This window comes from Anguilla rostrata, chromosome 3 (assembly GCF_018555375.3).
Source record: "Anguilla rostrata isolate EN2019 chromosome 3, ASM1855537v3, whole genome shotgun sequence".
Taxonomy (NCBI): domain Eukaryota; kingdom Metazoa; phylum Chordata; class Actinopteri; order Anguilliformes; family Anguillidae; genus Anguilla; species Anguilla rostrata.
The window spans coordinates 47,786,094-47,809,748 of record NC_057935.1 but is presented as its reverse complement, the minus strand read 5'-3'; the positions used below and the strand labels follow the sequence as shown (position 1 = coordinate 47,809,748).

The 23,655-nt window shown below is 37.2% G+C and overlaps 1 long non-coding RNA gene across 1 annotated transcript; it reads left to right on the top strand.

Annotated features, from left to right (window-relative positions):
* The first annotated feature begins 18,717 nt into the window (after window positions 1-18,717).
* Window positions 18,718-23,015, top strand: LOC135251009 (uncharacterized). The gene is made up of 4 exons (XR_010329060.1): window positions 18,718-18,846; window positions 21,134-21,218; window positions 21,834-21,948; window positions 22,447-23,015. It is a non-coding gene; the product is annotated as an uncharacterized LOC135251009 (long non-coding RNA).
* The last annotated feature ends 640 nt before the right edge of the window (window positions 23,016-23,655 follow it).

Genomic DNA, 23,655 nt, shown 5'->3' with positions numbered 1-23,655 from the left:
GTATGCCGTATTCAAAAAACCTTGTATCCAACATCTACGTTCAAAGAAAATAGCCACAGCTTAATACTAATGATATAACTTATCACAGCGAAACCTTCAATAAAAAAATAATTTGCATAAAAGGTATGCGGGTAGATTTGAGCAAGTAATGCCTCCTCTTAAGAACTAGAGCTCTTACAGTGGTTGCAGAACTAATGTTAATAATCCATTAAACACATTTTAAATAAAAAATACATCATTTGGCTGGTCCTTTTAATGATGTTGTTATTGTTTTTTTTTTTCTATTCCCGGCCATTATTCAACACAGCCAGTGTAGGTCATACTTCTGTAGCACCAAATTCAAATCTTTACAGTGAACAACTGGATCTCGAGGACAAAGGTGTGATTACATGCTAGCTACTAATTCAAAATAAAATAAGTTATAATTATATTTGATAGAGCACAAACCAAACTGATCAAACATGGAGGCAAATTAATCTATCTGCATTGTAATAGTATGCTCATTTTCCAATCACATTTTCTGAGTGTGATGATTAGTTCAAAGGCTATATTTTTATATACCCTTCAAACAGAACTTCACCACCTTCCAACTAACCTTCCCATATTCCTTCAGTTCCCTGAAAGGAAGGAGAACAATTCTCAAATAATGAATAGTAATAATGGGCTGTAATAATTAAGGATCGCAATAAAATATGATGACAGCATGTACTGTATGTGCAACGGAAATCACAATGTTCAGCATTTCAATGCTGCCTGATTGCATGTCCTCTGAAATTGAAATTGAGTTGACCACAAGCTGCATTTTTTTACAGTGATGATTTTAAATTGCAGGGTTGTCACCTACACAGAATGTATACAGTATATATTTTTAGCATTCTGTATAGGCACCATGCATCTTAGGACATATCAGTAGGAGTTCAGGTCACCTGTTTTACATATAAACTGCCATTTGTAATTACATGTGTTCTGTATTGGTAAAGTAAACATGGGACTGCACACAATTGGGTAATCAGTAACTGGGTTACATTTTTAATGAAAATAGATGACCATGCATTGAAATAACCATGTTAAGCTGGCAAAGAAACACTTGCACAATAATAAAAAAGTGCTGTTGCAACACTGAGTATTGAAGATAAAAAGAATCACAAAAGTAATGATAACCAGCTTCATCTTTACAGGTTAGTGGGGGGCTTAACTTTGAGAGCGGATTTGCCACAGCCCCACTTGGGCGAGCTACTGGATCAGCGCTGGATAGTTATGTTTCAATTGTCAGACATGAGGAAGTTCAGACCTCTCACCAGTATATACAAAGCAAATGAAAAGGGAGTCCCTTCTTCCACACCAGCACTGTTCAAGTCAAACACATTCCTAGTGCTTTCGATTCACTAAGGGAATACAGTGCTGGTCCCACTGTGAAATCTCCCATTTAAATTGGGTGCTTCATTGCATGGGCAATATATATATATATATATATATGAATAAATACTGCAATACATTTACTAGTACATATGAATAAATGAAAGCATTTTAAAGAATTTCAAATACAGTGCCGTGAGTATTTGCCCGCTTCTTGATTGCGTATTTGTCACACTGAATGGTTTCAGATCTTCAGACAAAATGTAATATTAGACAACAGGAAACTGAGTAAACACAAAACAAATTTTAAAAAAATATATTATTTCATTTATTTAATGATCAACCGATTAACCAAATTTAACTGATAATTAGATTCAGCTGATTGAACACAGCCAGGGTTGATTGCAGCCAGCCCAAGGCTGTTAGGCTGAAATGAAACTGCTTATCATGGGAAGGCTGGGGGTTTGAGGGACTTTGAGACATCTGGAGCTGCCCCACAGTGGGGGGACAATGGGGGGCAATGCCCCCTGTGAGCTCAAGCATTTGCATCATATTTAGAGGTTAAAAGCTTTCTTGGAAACATTACAGTACATTACATGCCATTATCTTGTGATTTCCCTTGATAATACATTCTGCTGGTAGCACTCATATGCATCCCACTGAGATCAAACTAGCAATAATTCATATTTTGCAATATGTCTGTATATTATTAACATGTTTCTCAGTAAAAATTACAATATATTGCACTTTTCAGGTAACTGTTTCTTATTTTCAAAATATAAGTAAAATAAAAGTCATGACGTGTAGTGAAATGCCAAAAAATGTTATCCGAACATGTAACAACTGTCACAAATATATGCCAACTCAACTTGATCGCATATATTGAATAATATACAGTATGCTAGTTTTTATGGGGATATTTAGTAACAGTACAAACAGATAGAGTTGTGGAGATAGCAATTCCTATGTAGTGGTAATGGGAGCTGTAATTCACTTTACACAATCACCTCCTGCGATAGTCATCTAATGACCATCAGCAGTTTCATAGAACCCTGGTTATTGCATATGGGTCAGCGTTGCTCAGTCATTAAGAAACCAGGCATCATTTCCCAGCTCACTTATTAGTTTGGCCTCTTTCCACCCTCGAGCAAGTAGCTTAAATTGAGTCATAAACATTTAACCAATTCATCTAATAAGCACAATATGCACTGTGTCACCCCGCATCAGGTATTCCGCAAAATAAATATATATTACAATGAAATATGTGGTTTAACACTTGCTTCACGTTACCCTTTGAGTACCTCGCAGGAATTAACAGGTTCAGACACCGAAACTTTCTAAGTTGTCTGCATCTTCAAGAAATTCACATACATGCCCTTTACTTTCTCTCAGTTAATATTATTCATGCACGTTACCTGGGCCTGTACGGTTATGCGATAGCAGGTGGCAATCTGTGAACTTCTTGCAGCGTGTTGGCCTTGCTGTCTGAATACACGCAGCCCATTCTCCACGCTCCGCTCCCGATAAGTGCATTCAGGAGACCCTCCAGGCCTCTAGGTTTAATGTGAACTGAAAATTGTTGATGATGCAATCATCAAGCAATGCCTACACATCCAGAGTGGGCTGCAGATTGGAAAGAGAGAGAGAGAGAGAGAGAAAAAACACATTTACGGAAGCGGCACTAAGACTGTGCTTGAGAACTACAACGAGTCCCTCTGGTGATGTAATCAAACTGCTGGAATAGGGAAATGAGTCTGGGGAGGAAGGGTTGTTATGGGTTGGGAAAAGCAGCCCATGGCCCATTTCCCTTACAATGAAATCATTTGAGTCTTTGGGGAGGTGGAAGAGGGTTAATGTTGGTGTTAAAGTCTGTGTTAGTTCCTAACAGACAAGAGCCGGAAGACAATTTGTCTATAACAGTGTGTTATTGACAACACATTTGCATAACAATCGCTGGTCTACACGGCCTACAATTAAATAATTCACACAAATGCCCTAGCATGGCATGTGCTGTGTCAAAGTGATAAAATGGGCTCTCTGTACTATGCTTCAAATCTAAGCAGTACACACACTACACAATAGTACACATCTATGAGTCAGGATAATTTATCTTTCGGCAGTTGTTATTATTATTATTATTAGTAGTAGTAGTAGGATTATTTTTAGTATTATTATTAGTCCCATGCAGTGAGTGCTGAAATATTTGATGATTACTGTGCTCCGGTTTTATTACTGTAAAACATACTATATTACATCCCGTTACATTTAGCAGACACTCTTAACCAGAGGGACTGCGGCATGGTGTCCGATGGCTCCTGAAGAGCTGGACAGCTCCTGTCCTAAGGCAGCCCCTGTCCACGGAGTCTCGGGCTGCAGCACGGGAGCTGTCCGGTGCTGAAGCAGGGATAGAGCTGTAGCACATCGTTCCGTTCCGCTGGCACCCGTTTCCTAATCACCTGCGCCGGGATACAGTCGGCCAGGCAGACTCTTGGAAGGAGAAGCCGCTGCTCTGCCGCTCTGCACGGAACTGCACTGTTCCCTCTCCGTCTGCTTCTTTCTCTTAAATTTACTCCAGCCTCCAACAGCGGAATGTGCCAGAACTGCCGCCAAGCTGGACGGGACTTCCCTGTGACAAGCCCAAGGCCAGTGTCTGCAGAGCTTTTTTTTTTTGTGGGGGAGGGGGGGGGGGTAGTCCTTTAAAAGTATTCCCAGTTAATGCAAGAACATAAACTGTACTAATACCTTCTGTAATTCTTTTGAGTCCTTATCTGCCATGTCACCAAGTCCGTCCTAGACCACATGACAGCAACTTACAATAGAGTTGTAACAGTTATGAGAGTAATGTGAGCAATAGTATCTGATTTGGATTCACAGACCAGAAAGCGTAAGACAAACTTCAATAAAGCACTAAACCTAACTTACTACCACTTAAACGCATTATACATAATAATACAAAACCAAGTCTTGACTGCCACAGAATTCCTTGTCTTATTCTGACTGATTCTTTGTCTGGACAAGGCTGCCACTAGAGTTGCCTCTGTACTTCAAAGGATCAACTGAAACTTAGATCCAGATAAATAGCATTACTACATTTAATTGAGCAATGCAGCTATGAAGACACTCTTCAACTCAGCTTCTCAATTAGCTTTTTAAATAAACGCCACTGTTGTGGTACAAAATGTTACTGCTATAAAAGCATGCCCAGTTAATTAATTAACAATATACAATCAAAATCGTACCAATGACACCAAAAACATGAAGTAATAATACTACCCACAGAACAAGTGCTCAATGAACTAAGCAAGACGAAACATAAAGTATGAAGTAATCAAAAAAAATCACTTCAGCAAAGCCACTGGCACTCACTATGAAGAAATGATAAATAGACTTCAACCGAATACCCATATTAAATCGAGCATATTAATGCAGCCTTATGTTCCAATATATATTGAAAATTATACTCTACATTCTCTATCCATTTTATTTATTTTTTCGCATCAATACAATATTGTGTAGAATGCATAGATCACAGAATAGCTGCTGATTCTGATTATCTGGCTGTAAACATCTCTTCCATTACACAGCTTGGCATAATGTCCTCAGTCATTTTTCTACTTTTTCCCCAGCATACGCAAAAGTTGAGTTACCACGACAAGTACTAAATCAAGACTATGCTCACGTTTATATCAAGTGGAAATGAATTATTGCTGTGCTGTTGCTATGTAGTCTAATGGGCTATAATAAAATCTAAAAAAAATATGCAAAATAACATTTACTAGGTTTATAGTTGATTAAAATAAATAATAATAAATCATGTAAGTTGCTAATGAAAAGAACAGAACATTGGACATATAGTGCAATGTATCTCTTAGGAGGCAGTGGCATAGCATAATGATTATGGAACTGGCTTGTACCTGCAAGGCTGCAGGTTTGATTCCCAGGTGGGGCACAGCTGATTTACCCTTGAACACAGTACTTAACCTTAACTGCTTCAATAAACACCCCCGGGGTATAAATTGATTTTTATGTAAAGAGTGTAAGCTATCACTCTGTATAAGAATGTCTACTAAATAGCAAAAAAAGTTAATTTAACTGCATAAGAGCAATATATGTTTTTCATAATGGTATGCACTGCATAAACAGAAGTCAAAAACAAGCTGATGTTGTTGTGTACATGTAGCAGTGTTCTGTGAAAAGGTGAACGAAGTGAATGAAAGAATGGCCTCATACATTTCTCTCCAAAAGAGGAAATCAATATTTGCTCACATTATAATAAGAGCCTGGTTTAAGCAGTTAATATAATGCAGGGTAGGTACATTTGTCAGATTTTATAGAGCTTAAAATGTAGCTGTTAGCCTTTCTACCTTTATATAGCTGTTTCATATTAATATGTGGTAAACGGGGCCCATTGTGCAGTGAAATGTCTCGGGTAATGGCTGGTAAACACATTTTCAAAGGTAATTTCCCTGTGAAATGTGCATGGCAAGCTCAAATGATCATTCAGATAACCCTGCTGCAATATTGTTGATTTGACTAGCATACATTAGCACCTCTGTAGATCGACACCATTGACACCTTCAACCATTTTAGGAAATCCACAGACCTCAAACCTCAGACCTCTGCTCAAGTGCTGCCATCAATTCACTGTTCAGTCCTGGTGTGAAATGACTGCACATCTCAGCCAATAAGCATGCACTTAATAGTACCACAAGGCCTTCTCCTAAATGACCAGTATATGTTGAATGTTGCTCAACCATAAACTTCGCTATAAGAAAAGCTTATCATGCGCTACAGAGCTGTACCCCTGACAAGATTATGCCTGTTCAGGAGAGAACATATTGGACATGTTATAATTTGCAGGCAACTCATAGGAGAGCGGACTTAATTATCCAGGTAGAACAGAAGCCTTCATACTATATGGCCTGTGACATTCCAATCCATCCAGATCTCTTGAATGTTGACTCAGATTGGCAGAGAGGCTATGACTTGCAGCATGTAAGTGGCTTTTAAAAAAAGGGACATCTATGTAAAGGGGTAGTTAACTTTCTTGGGGTTTTAGACATTATTGCAGTTTATGTCTGATGGGCCCAAACAATCTTTTGTGTGCAATGAAGGATATTGTAGGTATTTACAGAAGTTTATGATGACCTTCCGGCTTCAAAATGGCTGTTGTTGGGGAATTTGGAATATTTCAAGTGTGAAATAATATTCAATAATGTTTTATTAAAGACATGAAATCCAGATTATAGAAGAGGCAGAAAAAGAAGGATAAATGATTACTGAGTTTCTGCTGCCGTGTTTCAGATAAGCATAATTATCACAGTTGAATCTGGGTGTACAACTCTGAGCCACTTTTTTTGCCATTTTGGATAAAGGAAAGAAATGTCCTGTATCCTGCAACGTATGGATTGATCTACTTGCTCTGTGCATGCCCTTGACCTCATAAAACAGCCAAGATGTGCTCCTTTTCAGAACATCTGTTCCAAAGACATGGCAGTTGGAGCAAACAATATTTCCTATAGTTAAGGTTTTGGATAATCTGCAATAGATGCCACACATTTGTAACATGAGTGACTAATGGAAAATGAAAACTACTCTCACTTCCTCAACAATATGTCATATCATTTATATAAAATAAATATATGTACATAAAACGGGAAATTGAAATACTAGTTAAATAATAATGGCCTATTGGATCATGATTTTGGCCTATCTGAATCATGCACAAGATCTCCCAGAATGCCTTGCTGTCGCCATCAGCAACAATATCTTCAAAACTACAATCTGAGAAATGAATTTATAATTTTTAATTGTGTAGTATCTTTATTTAATATCTTGTATTTGATACAGCTTCATTTATTAAATTTTCATGACCTGCTAATTTTACTATTTCAATTCCATCTAACAGGAAAGAGACTGGTTAATTATTGCTTTATCATTCTGATTCATGCTCCATCTTGACTATAAGTCTTTGTAGTATTATGTTTTGTTTTTACTAATATTCTTCAGTCATGTCACATCATTCTCTTCAAAGAGACCAGAAGGTTAAAATCTAGTTTTGAGTTACAATTCCAAATGAACCAGTCTGGTAGCACTTACATCTGCAGTGCATGTGAGAATAATCTTAGAACTTCTAAGAACAAGGAAACAGGAAAAAAGAGAAACCAAGCCTTTTAGGTCATAAAAATCAAATTAGTCTTGGGAGTACATATTCAGCATTGACTTTCTATGTAAAAAAAGAACTTTGCAGGACTTTCTGAGTCTGTGAAAAAGAAGCAGTATTCATTCCCTAGTTTGATCAGCTTAATGACCAAACTATATACCACTCTCCAAATGGTTCAGCACTGTATAAAGACCAGACCAGCTGTGAACTAGAAACCAGAGCCTTATCTCAGGATAAGAACCAGAGTTCTTATCCTGAGTGACTTACATACATGCATACATACATCTACAGGCAACAGGCAGTCTTGATACCAAGTCATCAGGGTCACAACTGTTAGCAATATACAAGACATAATCTCACAACACAAAGTTAGATGCCACAGTAGGGGCAAGGAAATAGACAATGTCGTATATTAGGAAACAAGTGGGCCTGGGGATATTGCTTTAGATTTAGCATAGGTACAGATAGTAAATCCTTGCATTAGGTGTGCCAAGGTGCAGTTTAAATACCTGCATTTTCAGTCTGTGCCCAGAGATGGGCAGTGACTCTGCTGTTCTGATGGAAGTAGAGAGCTCATTCCAGCACAAGCAGGGCAGGACAGAGGGCAGACACGATCAAGAGGAAGGTCCCTCCGGGGAGGGGACAGTAACATGACAAATGAATGTGGAGTAGAGAGGCCTGGCAGTATCATATGGTTTCATAATAGATTACAACTTTGAAGAAGTCTGCCTGTCTGCCTCTAACTTTGAGATAGAGCCCTTCTAGGTTATCTGGTAAGAGCAGTGAGAAACACAGGAAGATAAACATTTGTGGGAATTACTTAGGATACACACTTCAGTTTGGATTGCCAAAAGGCCTTGATGGTCAACTATATGGAATGCAGTAGAGATTAAATGGGATCAAGACAAATGGCAGGGTTACTGCTTATACAGATTTTAGTGCTTCCATTGCACTGAGGAGAGTTGTATGTTGAGCGGTTAGCTTTGAAGCCAGACTGACTGTGGTCAAGGAGGTTGTTCTGGGTTAGGAAAGCTGTTTTGTGGATGAAAGGGAGGAGGGATACTGGTCAGTATTTTGCAGGTGGTCCCATGGTTGGTTTTAAGAATAAGGGTGTTACTCAAGCCTGCTTGAGTTCACTGGGGACTCAACGAGAGTTGACAGTGGCAGAAAAGATTAGCAGAAGTGCAAGAGTAGAGGCAGAGGGCAAGGAGGAGGGAACAGGGTCAAGGTAGATAGTTGTTGAATGCTGTGCAGTTAGGACCTGCAAGAGATCAGCATTGGATACTGTTTGAAAATGCTGGGAGGCTTGCAAGTTTGACAACAGTGGCCATGTCAGAGCAACCATGGGGATGTGTTGACACACTATTACGGATATCAGTTATTTCTGTTTAAAAACAGGATGTGTTTGAGTGGAGGGAGGTGTGTAGAGAAAGCAACAAACAGGTTCTGTGGGTTGTTTGTGGTTGCTTTGATTGTGGATTGATAGTATGAATCTTTTGTTGATGAGACAGCTGAGAAAAAAGAGGAGCTATTGATAAGCAGCCAGGTCAGTGGGTAAACTGTGTGTGTGTGTATGCGCGTGTGTGTGTGTGTGTGTGTGTGTGTGTGTGTGTGAGTAGAAACATCTATCTAAAAAGCTATCATCAACAAAACATGCACTTCAAGATTGTTCAAATGACAAAATCTGTGCATTGGACTTTGCAATGGATATTCTGTGTCAGTACAAAGAATTAAGAGTACGTTTGCACTATTTAAAAAAAAAAAATGTTAGAATGTGCATAATTTTATGATGAAAATAAAAACGACTTTATTACTTGCATAGAGTGTGGTTTTCACCAGCCCAGAGGGAGGGGAAGAGCAAAGGTCTGTAAAGAGTATCACATCAAGATAATTTTTTCTACAATTACTACAATTCTTCTACAACTACAATTTATTGGGAATATATTATCAAGTTGGTTGCAGGCCTTGTGTGTTAGAGGAAGCCAGAGCCGATTGCTTGGTTAAATTAGCCAAACAATCGCAGAATTTGACTGATTTTTTTGTCCCTGAGCATCTTGTGCCAATTTGAGCTCTACTGATAAAACAAACTCAATCAAAGCTATTAGCTATTAATTAATCAAAGCCGTGGGCTCCTTTTATATTCTCTTTAAAAGTTCATATTGATTGATTAATTAGTGCCCAGTAAAACATGAAAGCACTACATACTAATTTTGTGATGGATAATTCAGTGGAACAGAACACATTTAACAGCCAACTTGCTACTCATCTAAATTGGATGAACATTACACTCAAATTACAGCCAAATATTACAATAAAAGAAGTGAATAATTTCATTAGTTATGAGCTTTAGTCAAATGAACCAGACATAAAATGATACTCTCAGATGTATTCTTTAGACATAAGCTGTCTACAAGTCTACAACCCCATTACTTCAGGTCATACCATTATAAATTATAGTATAATGCTGATTCCTATAAATATCGGGACAAATTGACTGAACGTGTTTAATTAATTTTTGTTTGAAGTTCATTTTTCCAATGATGATTTCACAGGTTTTGAGTCAAGACCTCGTATTATAAAATATCCAATCCACGGTCGGTAAGTGGCAAGTTTCTGCAGATCCAGTTTCAATATCGATAGAATGGTTGCGTTTTGTTTCTCCCAAACTTAGCTGTGATTCATGAAGCTGCTGGAAAATGCAGAGAAAATGAAACGGCTTTATAAGACATATGTTTCGGCAGGGTATCAAAGGCCATAAAGCTATACGTTTTACAGCCTTACTGTCAAAGCATATAAAACACGACAGAGCGAAGCCTGCTCTCCAAAAACCAATCAGAGCGAGTCAATGCCAGACCTAAATAAAAGCAATACACGGCAGCAATATGAAAGATTCAGAGAGTATATTCTCCATCTGAAGATGCTTGTAAAACTGTATACTTGGGCCATGAGGAGGATAACCTGAAATATTAAAGCAAATTCATCTTTTTATAACCTGAAATAGGAAATAAAATCATATATAAACACTATTTTTTCCTTTTAAAATTCCAACAGAATGTCAACATGCTTTACATTCAAAATATAAAGAAGTAAATAAAAAAAGCAGTGACATGAACCAAAGCATGTTCATACCAACCATTATGCGTTGTGCACTTTCAAAAAAGCTAATCTAATAAAATAAAAGCTAATAAAAAAGATATTTCAAGTTTCATTCTGTCAGCAAGGACATTTGAGAAATGAATAGGGAGGAGACAAAAAGCACATTTTACAACAGTGTCTATCTGACTTCAGAGTGCAGATAGGAGCCTGGATTTAGACCAAAGAGTGTGTAAATGCTAGTCAGTGCCAATGGCATTTAAAATCATAATTGACAAGAGTAAAATGTTAAAATCAATGCCAAATTCTACAGGGAGACTGATCTGCCAGGAAGTCAGGACATGATCTATAGACACAGATATTATTTATTTTATTTTATTTTTTAACATTGGGAGAACCCTTGCAGAACTGTTTGTAAAAACTGCAACATACAGAGATTTGCCAGGGGGCTACAGTGAATTACATTGCAATCTAATAATCAGTCCTAGAGGAGATAAAGGTATTGACAAGCATCTCAGTCAGGCAGATTTAGCGAGCTTCAAAGGGACGTGTCAGCAGAGACTGGTGACTATGAAAAAGAAGGGAATTACTTGTTCATCTACAATAAGGCAGATATTTTCAGAGCTGCTAATCTGATGCAGTACGTCTATCAGCATCACTTCTGTTTTAGTGCTGTTTAATTGGAGAGAATATTCCTTCACCGATCCTCTTATCTCCTCCAGGCAGTTGCCTACATTTGACACGGCCATTGGTTTTTTCTGATTTTAATTTGAACCTAAGTGTTACCGGCACAGCTGTAGAACTGTATTTTGTGTCGCCCAATTTAAAAAAAAAACTTCTACAACTACAATTTATTGGGAATATATCATCAAGTTGGTTGCAGGCCTTGTGTGTTAGAGGAAGCCAGAGCCGATTGCTTGGTTAAATTAGCCAAACAATCGCAGAATTTAACTGATTTTTAACTGTAGAACTGTATTTTGTGTCGCCCAATTTAAAAAAAAAAGGATTAGTCATCATGTAGGACCTTGTGCGATTTTCACGACTTATGGAATGGAGAGGGAAGAACATATGAATGGACGAGGACCCCATACATTCACTGAAATGTATGCATCTCTAGAAAAAAAGAATTCTAGAATAATCTGCATTAGACTGCATTTTCTTAACCTTGTTTTGCTCATCATCCCACAAATGTGTAAGTATCCTGGCGGTGAGTTTTCCATGTGAAACCAAATCATTAGATGTTCACTGTTAAAGCAACATATCTAGGCTATTTTTGTCACCTGCAATTCAATTACATTTGCAGAAACTTTAAATGTTCACTTACCATCTAAAAAATAATTTTCTGATAGCTACTTTTTAGGTAATCAGAAGTGTGGAGAATGTTGTAAGAGTTTACAAATCCAGTTTCAGAGTGCATGACCTATGATAAAATAAATTCTAATACAGACTTTTTTTAAATACCAAGCTTTTTCACAGTATGTGGGTAAAAAAAAAAAAAAAAAGAAATCTATATTTCTCAATTCCATCACAAAAAAAACAAAAAACATTACGAGTCAATAGCTGCGAGGTATGTTCAGGTTCCTATAGAAACGTTATCTGGGAGAGGAGAGAGAGTGCCTTAATGTTTACCTGGAGGTAATGTAAATGCAACAAATTCCCTGGCTACTTTTAGCTATGGCGGAAAGCAGGCTAATGTAAACACAGCACATGCTGTGTCCCTCAGGTACTTCACAATTTAATGGCATGCCAAAACACAGTAATGTGGGTACTGTACATATAAATACATACATTTCCTTGAATAAACGTTTAGTGAAAATATTTTACCCCCTGATCACAAGGACAAGAAATTCGAAGACAGCATGGAAATGGCTTTAAAAGCATTTATTGGTTGAATGGACAAAAAATAGGGTGACACGATGGTGCAGTGGGTAAGCACTGTTGCCTCAGAACATGTTCTCCCTGTGTCTGTGTGCGTTTCCTTCGGGTGCTCCAATTTCCTCCTAAAGACATGCACGTATTCTAATTGAAGGATCTAAATTGCCCATAGGTATGAGTGTGTGAGTGAATGGTGAGTGAATTGTATGTGTCCCACGATAGATTGGCGGCCTGTCCAGGGTGTATTCCTGCCTCTCGCCCAATGCATGCGGAGATAGGCTCCACCACTCCCGCAACCCTGCCCAGGATAAGCGGGTATAGATAATGGATTGATGAACAAAATATAGAGGACAGGAATTTAGGTGTATAGGCTTGACCTGGAGCACTGTATGTTGGGGAAGCAGTAGGATGGCAGTGATATGCTCTGGATATTATACAGTAGATTAGATGATGCCAGTCATAGGATGAGGACAGTGGAATCATAGATCCAGGACATTCAAACATCATCATTTGCTGGAAAAGACTGGTCAAGGAAAACTGAACATAATAATTCAGTTCTCATAATAATACATAATAATTATTATTTCTTTTAGAACTGAGACAGAATGAAAATTAGTAGACACAACATGTGTCATTACAGGACTGGACTAAATTTTCATTATAAACCGGAAGGTATAACTAGAACAAATTCATTCTCCCAGGCCTGACGAACTAGACTGCCTAACAGTTGCCTAACCCCTCCATAAAACATGCCATTTTATTAATTTTGTCATGTCTGGCTCTTCTCAATTACTTTATTAATAACATATTGCTAATTGCTTGAAGGACATTCAGTCGTGTTCAGTCCCACAGGACTTATGGGTACAATCAGCGCTCAAGCCCAGGAAGTGTAAAACCACGTCTGTATCAGGTGAAGCAGTGTACGTTTTGGAAAATTATGCTGTAGAACGTATCTGCATAACAACAATTACAACAACAACAACATAATAGATTTTCACAGATGAATTGTGATTCATGTAGACTACCATTTAGAGATTAAAGCAGACATAAAATATTTTCAATAACTTAAATTATCACTAAAAATAATTTGAGCAGTGAATCAGATTCTTGGGGAGTTAATTTGAGATTTGCGGCTACTGCTACCCCTGCAGCACATCCATTGGTCAGATACTAAGTCCAGTATCAATCGCTAACCTCAACTGGACAGAACTCATTGATTTTTTAATTATCCCACAGTATACTTGTTCTTCTAAACTATATTTATTTATTTATATAAATAATATAGCCTATAATGTAGCAGGTCATTAATTAACATATTGACCTATTATTAGTTTTTAATGACTCTGGTTGCAATTCCTCCGTAGATCGATTACTTCCCATTGGCTGGTACGGTAAACTAAGAGTGACTTTATGTGCATTTTACGTCCTGTCAGTCAACTGCACAATCTAAATATTGCTTTCTAATTATTTGTGTTGCTTGAACGCTCATTTATACATATTAAAAAAACTGACTACATTAACAATGGTAGTTACGATGGGTGCGCGATACTGTGGAGTTAGATGCTTATTTTAGATGTTCAGAGCAAAGGCACGCGTGCTTGCACCTGCAGCTAGGCTCCAGCCCCCATCTTGCACAGACATTGATTTACATTGTTGTTTTACACTACTTTGCACAGGAAAAACACAACAGAAAGAACGATCCGCTTGATAAAGGCAAGTAGATTACTTTTGAAACTACAATGCTCATATTTGATTCCCTGGTTTTCAATCCAATGCCATATATGAATTTTGCAGATGAGCAACTGCAAACTACAAAAATCTAACTTGAAATAAAATTCCAGTTGATTACTTCTTAGAAAGTGTTTGACATTTTGGCTGATGATATTACACAGTCAGAGAAAGGAAATTGGTGATGACTGCATGAAATATTGAGGTCATGCCCTACTCTGCATATATCACTAATGTAAAGGTGAATTAATTTTTATAAGGGTAAATGTCAAATGGAAAAGTATATGAGAATGCTGCACAGGATAAGTTGTAAATGCTATGATATTACACAGTACAATAGGTACACTTTTTCATTTTACCAGGAACTAGTAGTCCCATCAAGAAGTTTTTATTTCTGATTTTACATAAAAATAATAATGTATACATCAATAATATCATTTTTTTAAATGAGGCTGCTCATCATGTTAAATAAAATACGTGTTTATAATGTTCTTAATGGGCTTAAATAACACTGTCAATTACTCAATACACACCATGTGACAGATCAGAAACCATTCAGCCTATACAATGCATTTTATTTAGCATTACCTCATTCATGGACAATAACCCAAGTTAACAACTGGATAAACTGTCATGAAACATGTTTCAAAGGTGGCAAAGAACACCCAATAAAATGCTCAAGAGTAATGCAAATCTAACAGTGCATATTATGTATTATGACAAAATGCTTGCAAAATTTACTTTGTCAGAGGTGATTCAACAATAAACATTTTGTAGTAGAAAAACTTCTGTGTGCAGTGCTATGTTCTACTTTAAATATAGGTCCATGACTAAATACGGTTAAATACTAAGGCCAGAATAAATGTAGACAATAAATATCTATCCCCTCCTTCCCTGCAACCAGGATTTTAACCTGTTCTATCTGCACCTTGGCCTTATATTAAGCTGAAGCATTGCTCAGTAATTGTGGGAGGAATTCAGAAGGTCATTGACAGAAGAGTATACATTATGTATCACACCAGACATTGTTGACAGGTGTGGCTATGACGATAGTCATTTTCTTTCTTTAAATCACCCCACCCTCCAAGTATACAACAGTTGAAATAAATTTCTCCAATAAATATTATACCATCAGTAGACTTGCTAGACTTCAAAATCACATAGGTGAAAATATTTCTAAAAGTCCTTTCTTAATTGCACATTAAAATAAAACATCTCTAAGAAATATGCTCGTAGTGACAGTAATGACTGGCTAATTGAAGCCATGCTGTCTCAGTACATAATGAACATTACAGATGTACCGATTAGCATACTACTTTGTTTGCCTCAAGTCCCTTTTTATTATTAATAGTCCTTGATTCATGAAATGTGTATGTAGATAAGTTCCATCTCCTCCCGGATTTTAGTCTGTTTATAAGCATGACCTTTTAAAGAAAACACTATTTGAAAATAGTCATTTCCATATTTAGTTTGAAGCCAAATTAACATTTGCTTATGCTGTATTATCTCAGTTCTGTATACATAAATATGTGGATATGATTATGCATTATTTCCTTTGGCAGTTCTTAAGGTTTACAGAAATTCATATTTGAAATGTTTGCCCTTATCAGGAAGTATTCAGAAGAATATGAGACCAAATACTGATACTACGATCTGCTACTAAAACCAAAATCAAGATTTTTTTGTTCATGCTCATTAATTGATGGATTTGTTGTGAAAAGAAGGATGCTTATGTTAAAAATGGCATAACCCTAGAGTGAAATAAGATGATTTATCATTGGGTATTTATGATGATTGATAATGAGGCTGTGGTTAACTGATCACAAAATTAGTTTTTCAAGAACATTATTAGTCTCCTAACTCAAATCTGAATGAAAATGTGAATCATGAAAGGTATAGTCAACAAGCACAGACCATAAGATCTGAAGGATTTTTAAAGATTATTTTTGCTGAAATGGTCAATATGTGTATTGAGTGATTTTCACCAAATGTATGGTCAGTATGTATTGGTCTTAACTGCATGAGGGCTTATTTTATTTGGCTATATGGTTGTTTATTTTATTCACTGTTCACAATTTAAAGCTGAATTACCTATACTCCCATTAGCTATAGTGACAGTCCATAGATAAAATAAATATTTACAATCATAATGAAAGCATGGCCTCTAGGGGTTGTTATGCCAGGAACCAGTGTCTATTTTATAATTATTAGTGCTGAGTCATCGTAAGAGAGGAGCAGAAGAGGAAAAAAACCAAACCACTATTTTAGGTGAATGTTTTTTTTTTTTTTCTTTTTTGTTCATTATCACATTGCAATTCCCTTGGAGGCTATATGAATTATTCAGTGTCTACTCATGCACTACCAGTGAGGGACCTTTCAAAGCATTATATTTTCTTTATTCATGTATTTTCAGTTTAAGTAGTTGAGTGGTGCTTTCCTGAGGAGTATCACTTGAGCCACCTTGGAAATAATGTTACAGGACTTGACAAACTTACATGAGTTGGAATACTATGCCCATAATTTTACATTGCCCTCATTGTAAACATGCCTTTCAACAAACTGATGCTTGAATTCACTGTACGTCTTTAACATTGACTCAGTTAAATATATAAATAAATGTTTATGTATTTATTTATTGTATCACAATATTTACTTTTAATATATACTATTCTTCTTATTATTATTATTATTATGCATATTAATATTATTAGTAATAATAATAATAATAATAATAATAATAATAATAATATGATGTTGTACAGGATAAATCTGCAGGACAGTGATGTTACTGTGATGTGCTACTTGTAGTCCAGCTAGTCATTCAGGACCAACCCCAGATTCTTTACAGAGTGAGAAGCAGTCACTGTGATACCACTGACAGTGATGGAGAGCTCTCGTAGGAGGAAGGTTTTTGTTTTAGCCCTGCACTAAGACACCTGATTCTCATTAAGGTCTTGATTGAAGGACATGAACAGTTAATTAGCATGGATTTATATATTTTTTTTGTTAAACTTTTTTGTTCACGTTTAATGTTAATGCATAACTGCATTTTTGATTTGGGCGTTTCCCACTGCTTCTTACAAAACCAATCGTGCCCCTGTACAACATTTAAAAATACTGCAGCATGTTGATGGGAGTAAGTAATCAAACTGAATTTAACACGAGTGTCATATCGCTGTCAATTATCATCTGTGCTTCATTTGTGGCAATTACTTTATCAACTTAGAATACTGAGGTGGTGCAAATGGGATAATTTTTTGAGAAGTGGCTTGAGAAAGAGGCTATTATGACCTCTAGCTTACAGACCATATATATATATATATATATATATATATATTTTTTTTTTTACAAAAAATAAATATTGATTGATCTCATTTTAAGTATTATTTTATTCAGTAAAAAAAAACAAACAGCCAATTGTGCTAACTCCTATTTTCCAAAGGGCACATTTTGGTTTTGAATTCATATTGATTTGTACTCAACTCATTGGTGCTGGGTTTAGTATTTTAACTTTCTCAGACATAAGTGGCTTCTGCAGAATGTGGCTAAACAATTGCTTAATTTTCTTATTTGCCTTTGCGTGTTTGTGCCAAGGAGGTGAAGCACACTTGTGAAACACTAAGGTTTCCAAAGGGCCACAGAGTTATATTTTTGGATGTAAATGCAAAAATGCTCTGAAGATGCCAAGAAACAGGGAAATGTTCTCCACACTTGAACCTTTATAGGTTTAAAAGTGACACATAATTATAAAGGCTACTACTGACAAATAAGAAGAAAAAAAAATCCCATTACGAATTTACAATATTTGACTGTAAAAAAAAATTAAATGGCTTTAGTCCTGCAGTGTAATTATAGGAAAAACTCATTTTTACATAGTACTCAACTATGACGGTATACCTGTTGAAAGTATATATTTGAAGCAGCTAACACCTCTGCTGTGAGGCAGCCAAGAGCACTTTCCAGTCTGTCTATTTTTTCACATTGTACATCCAGTACAATAGTGTACAATTAATCTGCTTCAGTTTTCATCAGTATTGAATGTGTGCAAGCTTTTGACACCCTGCTTACATGTTCAACTGTACTTTCTGAGGACCACTGAATGGAGAACATATTTATTTATTCATTTTTTTTATTCTTTGTTTAACTAGTAAATCTCATTGAGGTTTATTTTAAATCTCGCTAGAGACCTAGCAGACGGCAGTATTGCAAACATAAATTATCCGTTAAAAAGTCAAATTCAGTCTCCTGCCTCAATGGGCAAAAGCAGTTCTCCCTCGGTCTGCACAAATCCTCGGATCATTAAAAATCAACAATTGGACAGAAGATGGTGGCCGCTAGTATTCACTGAGAGAAGAAAAGAGAGGTAGTGAGGGAATTTACCCAGAACCACTTGATAAATAAAAACCTACCAGTGTTGCTGTCTGTGAATGGTTAATGGCAGGGCTCGGTTTGCGAGAAGGAATCAAGGCAATCTGAGGAACACGCCTACTGATTAAGTAGGCACACAAACCTGGACTGCATTACGAATCAGGCCAGGACTTAGAAGTGTACGTCTTTTCACAGCAGGTAGCTGTGACCAGGGAATCCCCATGGCGATGGAGAGAGTTGAGCACACCGGCAGAAAACAAGAGGTAAGTCTTTCTTTGTGTTTTGTTTTGTTTGTCTTTGTTGTTTGAGTTTATTATTTTTTTACCCAGATATCATGAGGGTGAAACGCGAATACTTTTTGTTTATTTATTACATGAGCACTCTCTCTCTCTGTAAATATGAAATGAACACTGGTGAAAAATTCCCACATCTGCCTGTGTTCAGCTCTTCTGTCCATACCAGTGTTTTGTCATGGTGTGTGACTCAACCATTTCAAAAAAACCACAGGGATGAGTAAGAGACATTTAATTTGCAATGATACATATAGCTGTATGCATTTAGACTGCATGAAACAGAGGTTGTATGGTGCGTAGGTTTTTCTTGGCATTAAAATAATATAATAATATTTCAGCTTCACCTTAAGCTTCATACACCCAAGCATTTATAGGACACCCTTACTCTCTGATGCAGGTATGCTAAAGTTTGCAGTCTACTGAGAGTCCGCTTTAATAAATGCCACAATATTTTTGTGCATTAAAAACCAGTTTAAGATCTTGTAGGGCACGCAATGAATTAAATGCAAGCTGAAGCTAGTGTGTGCCAGGAAAGGGGCATATGTATAAAGGACAGTTACTACAAATAGCCATCTGGCAGTATCGATAGATCCGTCTAAGCGAAACCATCTGTTAATTTGTTTCACAAAGTTTCCCTTATCTCATTACATGTTAGATACAGAGAGTACAGTAAATAGGCTAATCTGGACAAAAGAGACGGACAACACCTGTCACAAAAGTGCTGGGCCAAAACCCTCACTGCCACATCTTTGTTTTTTTTTTGTTTGTTTTTTTTTTTCACCTATCACGATCAAGGTAGGTTTACATATCGGCACACACAGTATTTTCCTTGTATACAGATAAATGGCTGTAGACTTCTCATGGCATGTGGTTCATCCTTGATTTCCAAAACATGTAGTTATTAGGGTTGACAGATGGCCATTGTGTGTTCCTGTGCCATTTTGTCTCCGGTTGTTTGGCATTTGGCGCTGATTTCAGAGCAGGCTCGGTGACAGAGGCCTACTCCACTTGATTACTACAGTGGCGGTATCTGGGGGTGACTAATAGACTAATTGACCTTAGTGTGAGAGAAGGAAGAGAGGAAGAATGCTCAGTCACCTCTTCACAAAACACAATCAGTCAATTAGACACAATCACACTAATCAAAAGCAGCAGGGGTGTGTGGCCCCATTACAGACACACTTCATAATGGCACGGCCTTGATTCATGAAGTGATTTAAATTGCACCTTGGGTTGTTCTATCAGAAAGGGAAAGTGCCTTGATGGCTGTAATGAGCATCTGTAAATTTGCGTCATAAGTGAAATTTGCTTTATGTTAGCTTTGATACATCCAAATAGACAAATAATTTTTAAAACTTTTCAACATAAAAAATATATAAAAGTTCCTTTTTGAACATGATGAATTCATTCACGATAGTTATTTTGTTTATACAATTGCAGGGAATTGTGTGAAATCATGATCTGTGAAAATCAAGAGGAACAAATGCTTTATAATATGGCAGAATAATGGGTTTTCATTTTTAGGTAAACTTATTGTGGAAATACCCTTGCCTGAGGTCAGAATTCACACTGACAGCAAAGGATATGGGGAGTTATTTCTTCATTTACACCTTAAAGGCTACATTCTCTGATTTATGGGCTTTTTTCTGTCAAAAACTTTAGCAAGGTCAGCCTAATTCTAGCCTGTGATGAAGGGACAGGCTGTAAACCTGTATCATTCCAGACTTATTGCAGATACATTGTACTTTTTTGGGTGAACCCATAAATATTTCTGTAATTTGACCAGGGCTTCCGTTTCCATGCATATCTCTGTATGAAATGTTGTTCCTAATATGTATATATCACTCAAGTACACAGTAACCAAAAAAACAAAAAACAAAAACAAAACAAATATTTTTCTTCATCACATCATAGGCCATTCTTCGAGTGAGCATGTGCACAATCATTCAGTACTTTAGGTTGCTTTAACATCAGCATACACATAGCGAATGAATTTACCACCAGTTTCAGAGCTTTTCCTTCTTTATACAAAGGAGGTTAGAACAGCCTGGCAAGGATAAGTGATGCAGTTTGAATGATCTAGAATATTCTAAAAATGGGCATATTTTATTAAATTCCTGCCCTGGGGGTGTGCTGTGCTGGAGTCAGTCAGCGAGTCCCAGCAGCATCCTTAGTTTGCGCTTATGACTTTGCTCTGTGCCTTTTCCCATCAACCAGCTGAAAAGCCACATCTCATATCCCTCTCTGATTCTCCAAGGACACACACACACTGGATAGGAAGGAAACGGAGCATGAGATCCACCCCATCCCCATCTCGTCTGTTCCTGCTACGTGCCCCTATGGTGGTTATCGCGACGCTGTTGCCACAAAGAGACTGAATGACAGTTCTAATTTCTAAGTGGGGACTGAGCCACATTTACTTGGAAAGCCTCATCCCTAATCCTGTGCATCAGAATAATCCTACACTGTCAGAGTGCAAAAGTTAGAAAGTGGGACCTATAGTCAGCTCTGTTATAAATCGTCCACAGCATTTGTAAGAAGTATGGCTTTAGAAACAGCATTGATTGCAAAGGACATTGTCCGAGTAGAAATGTACAGGCACTTTATACAATAATGCACCTTCATATAAAGCAAATATGAATTTTTATGCTGAAATAGCTCTGGTGAAGCATTTAAAATAATATGGACCTCCTACAGATCTGTGTGTTGAGGTGATGATAGATCTTGGAAAAAAAAGGCAATTTTGTGAATGCAGGAACAGAAGGTTTTGGTTTTAACCTCATACATTATTTGAGGTCAGGGTCAGGCAGTAATTCAAATATGTGTTACTTATATACGTTTTTAAGCAGTTTTCCCCTTTTTCAGTCATTTGGGGATAACAATTTGTGGCTCTTTCAATTTGTGCTTTCTGCCCTACCCAAATGGAGCTAAATTGTATGCTCTTTTTTGCACATCAGGGACAATCGTCCATCTTAATACAATCCACAAGTTAGCAAGAGAGCTGGTGCCAATTTCGGGAGAAAAAATGCCTGTGGATGGCTGAAGTATCGTTTTGGGGGAACTAATGCAGTGGTAAGCAGAGAAACCTTGGCAGACTGAAATCCACCCATCCCCCTGTGGGATAAAGGTCATTACTGTATTTCCTACTGCTGCAGACTCATGGTCATAAATGGATAATGATATTTCCCATGCTCAGACTAGTGATCTCAAGGCTCAGTCCACAGCTCAGTCTACATGGCAAGTTGAGCTGTTTGGGAGCCCACAGTACATATTTAAACTAGTTATATTGAGCATTGTATTGAAATTGCTTCAGGAGAAGTTGTGAGGTAGCTAGCAACTGCATCCTCACTGATCCAAGATCTCCCTCAATAATGACACTAAAATGGCAACTGGCGCAATGCATTTACTCATTGTTAACAATGTTTTGGCTATTTTCTATATACTGTAGTTTCAATTCCCTCCATAAATGTAAATAAGTCCTGGCACCCTTCAGTTTTCAGTTATTGATGTGATTGCTATTTTCTCTTGTGTGTGTTTAGCTTTCAATTTCTTTTGGACTACATATTTTAGGTTTTGCACACATTTCTCTGATGAACAGCATTCCCAGGTGACAGCAAGCAGCCATCTGTGAGCAAAGGCATGGTCATGAGAGAGCATGTGCGAGTGTGTGTGTGTGCGCTTATGCTGCTTTTTTATTGGGGGTGCTTGGGGAGTCTCTGGGGAGGAGGCAATGGTTTTTTTAGTGTTTATTTTATTATCAACAGTTTGTATTATTTCCATCATTGGTTGGTATGTTGAGAGGTATTCCCTTTGTGATAAGTTTGAAATATTGTTCATGAACTCTGTGAAAGCTGCATTGTGATAATATGGCCATAACATCTACCTGTTCTTGGTTCTGTTCAGGGAGGGCCAGGGTTATAAAAAGGAATCCACTGTAGTTTAGGGGGAGGTTGTTAGTCTGCTTGGGCAGTATTACTGCAGGGTTTTTTCCCCTTGTTGATTACCGTTTTCCCCCTTGTTGATTACTATTTGTTTAAAAAAAGTCATTTGATTTAAATTATTTATTTTAATTTAGACTCTTGATGTCAAAAGTGTTAAATGATGTGATTCAATTAAGGTCCTGGATAAAGTTTGTGTATAATGCCTTCTTGTTTCCTAGAACCAATGACTTCCTCATCACCCTCAAAACCAAGGGGGGATGTAATCCTCTGCTGAGTCACATTCATCATTAATTTTTCTGGTCAACCAAGGCATAATGATGTGTCTGTCCTCTTCCTCTTATGCCCCATGCAATAAACCCTCTGCTTCATCAAATAGGTATAAGCTTGGAACAAGGAACACCCCCTTTTAGGGGAGCCCGATTTAACAGGCTTAAACATTAAAGCTGTGATCAATAATTTATCCACACGTTTTATTGACCGCTCCAATACCACAAGCCAATCAAATGTTTGTGTGGTCAAAATAATCCACCAACCATGTTACAGTGATCACGTGGGATTCCGTCATGTCAGTTATCATGTGGGCCTAAAAAAACTCACCAAAAACATAACAGCTAGGCTCTGAGGGCAAAAATACCTAATGGAATTAAAGACCGGCCTGCCCTTTTATTGTCGTTAGGTATTGAAACACATTTTATTTAACACTGATATAAAACCATATATGGTTTTTATTGTTTTTAATGAGCCTATTTTCGCAATCATTATCATAGCCAATACATATATAAACCACATATAAAAATATATATATTTCCACCTAATTGTCCTGTCTATGTTATTTCAC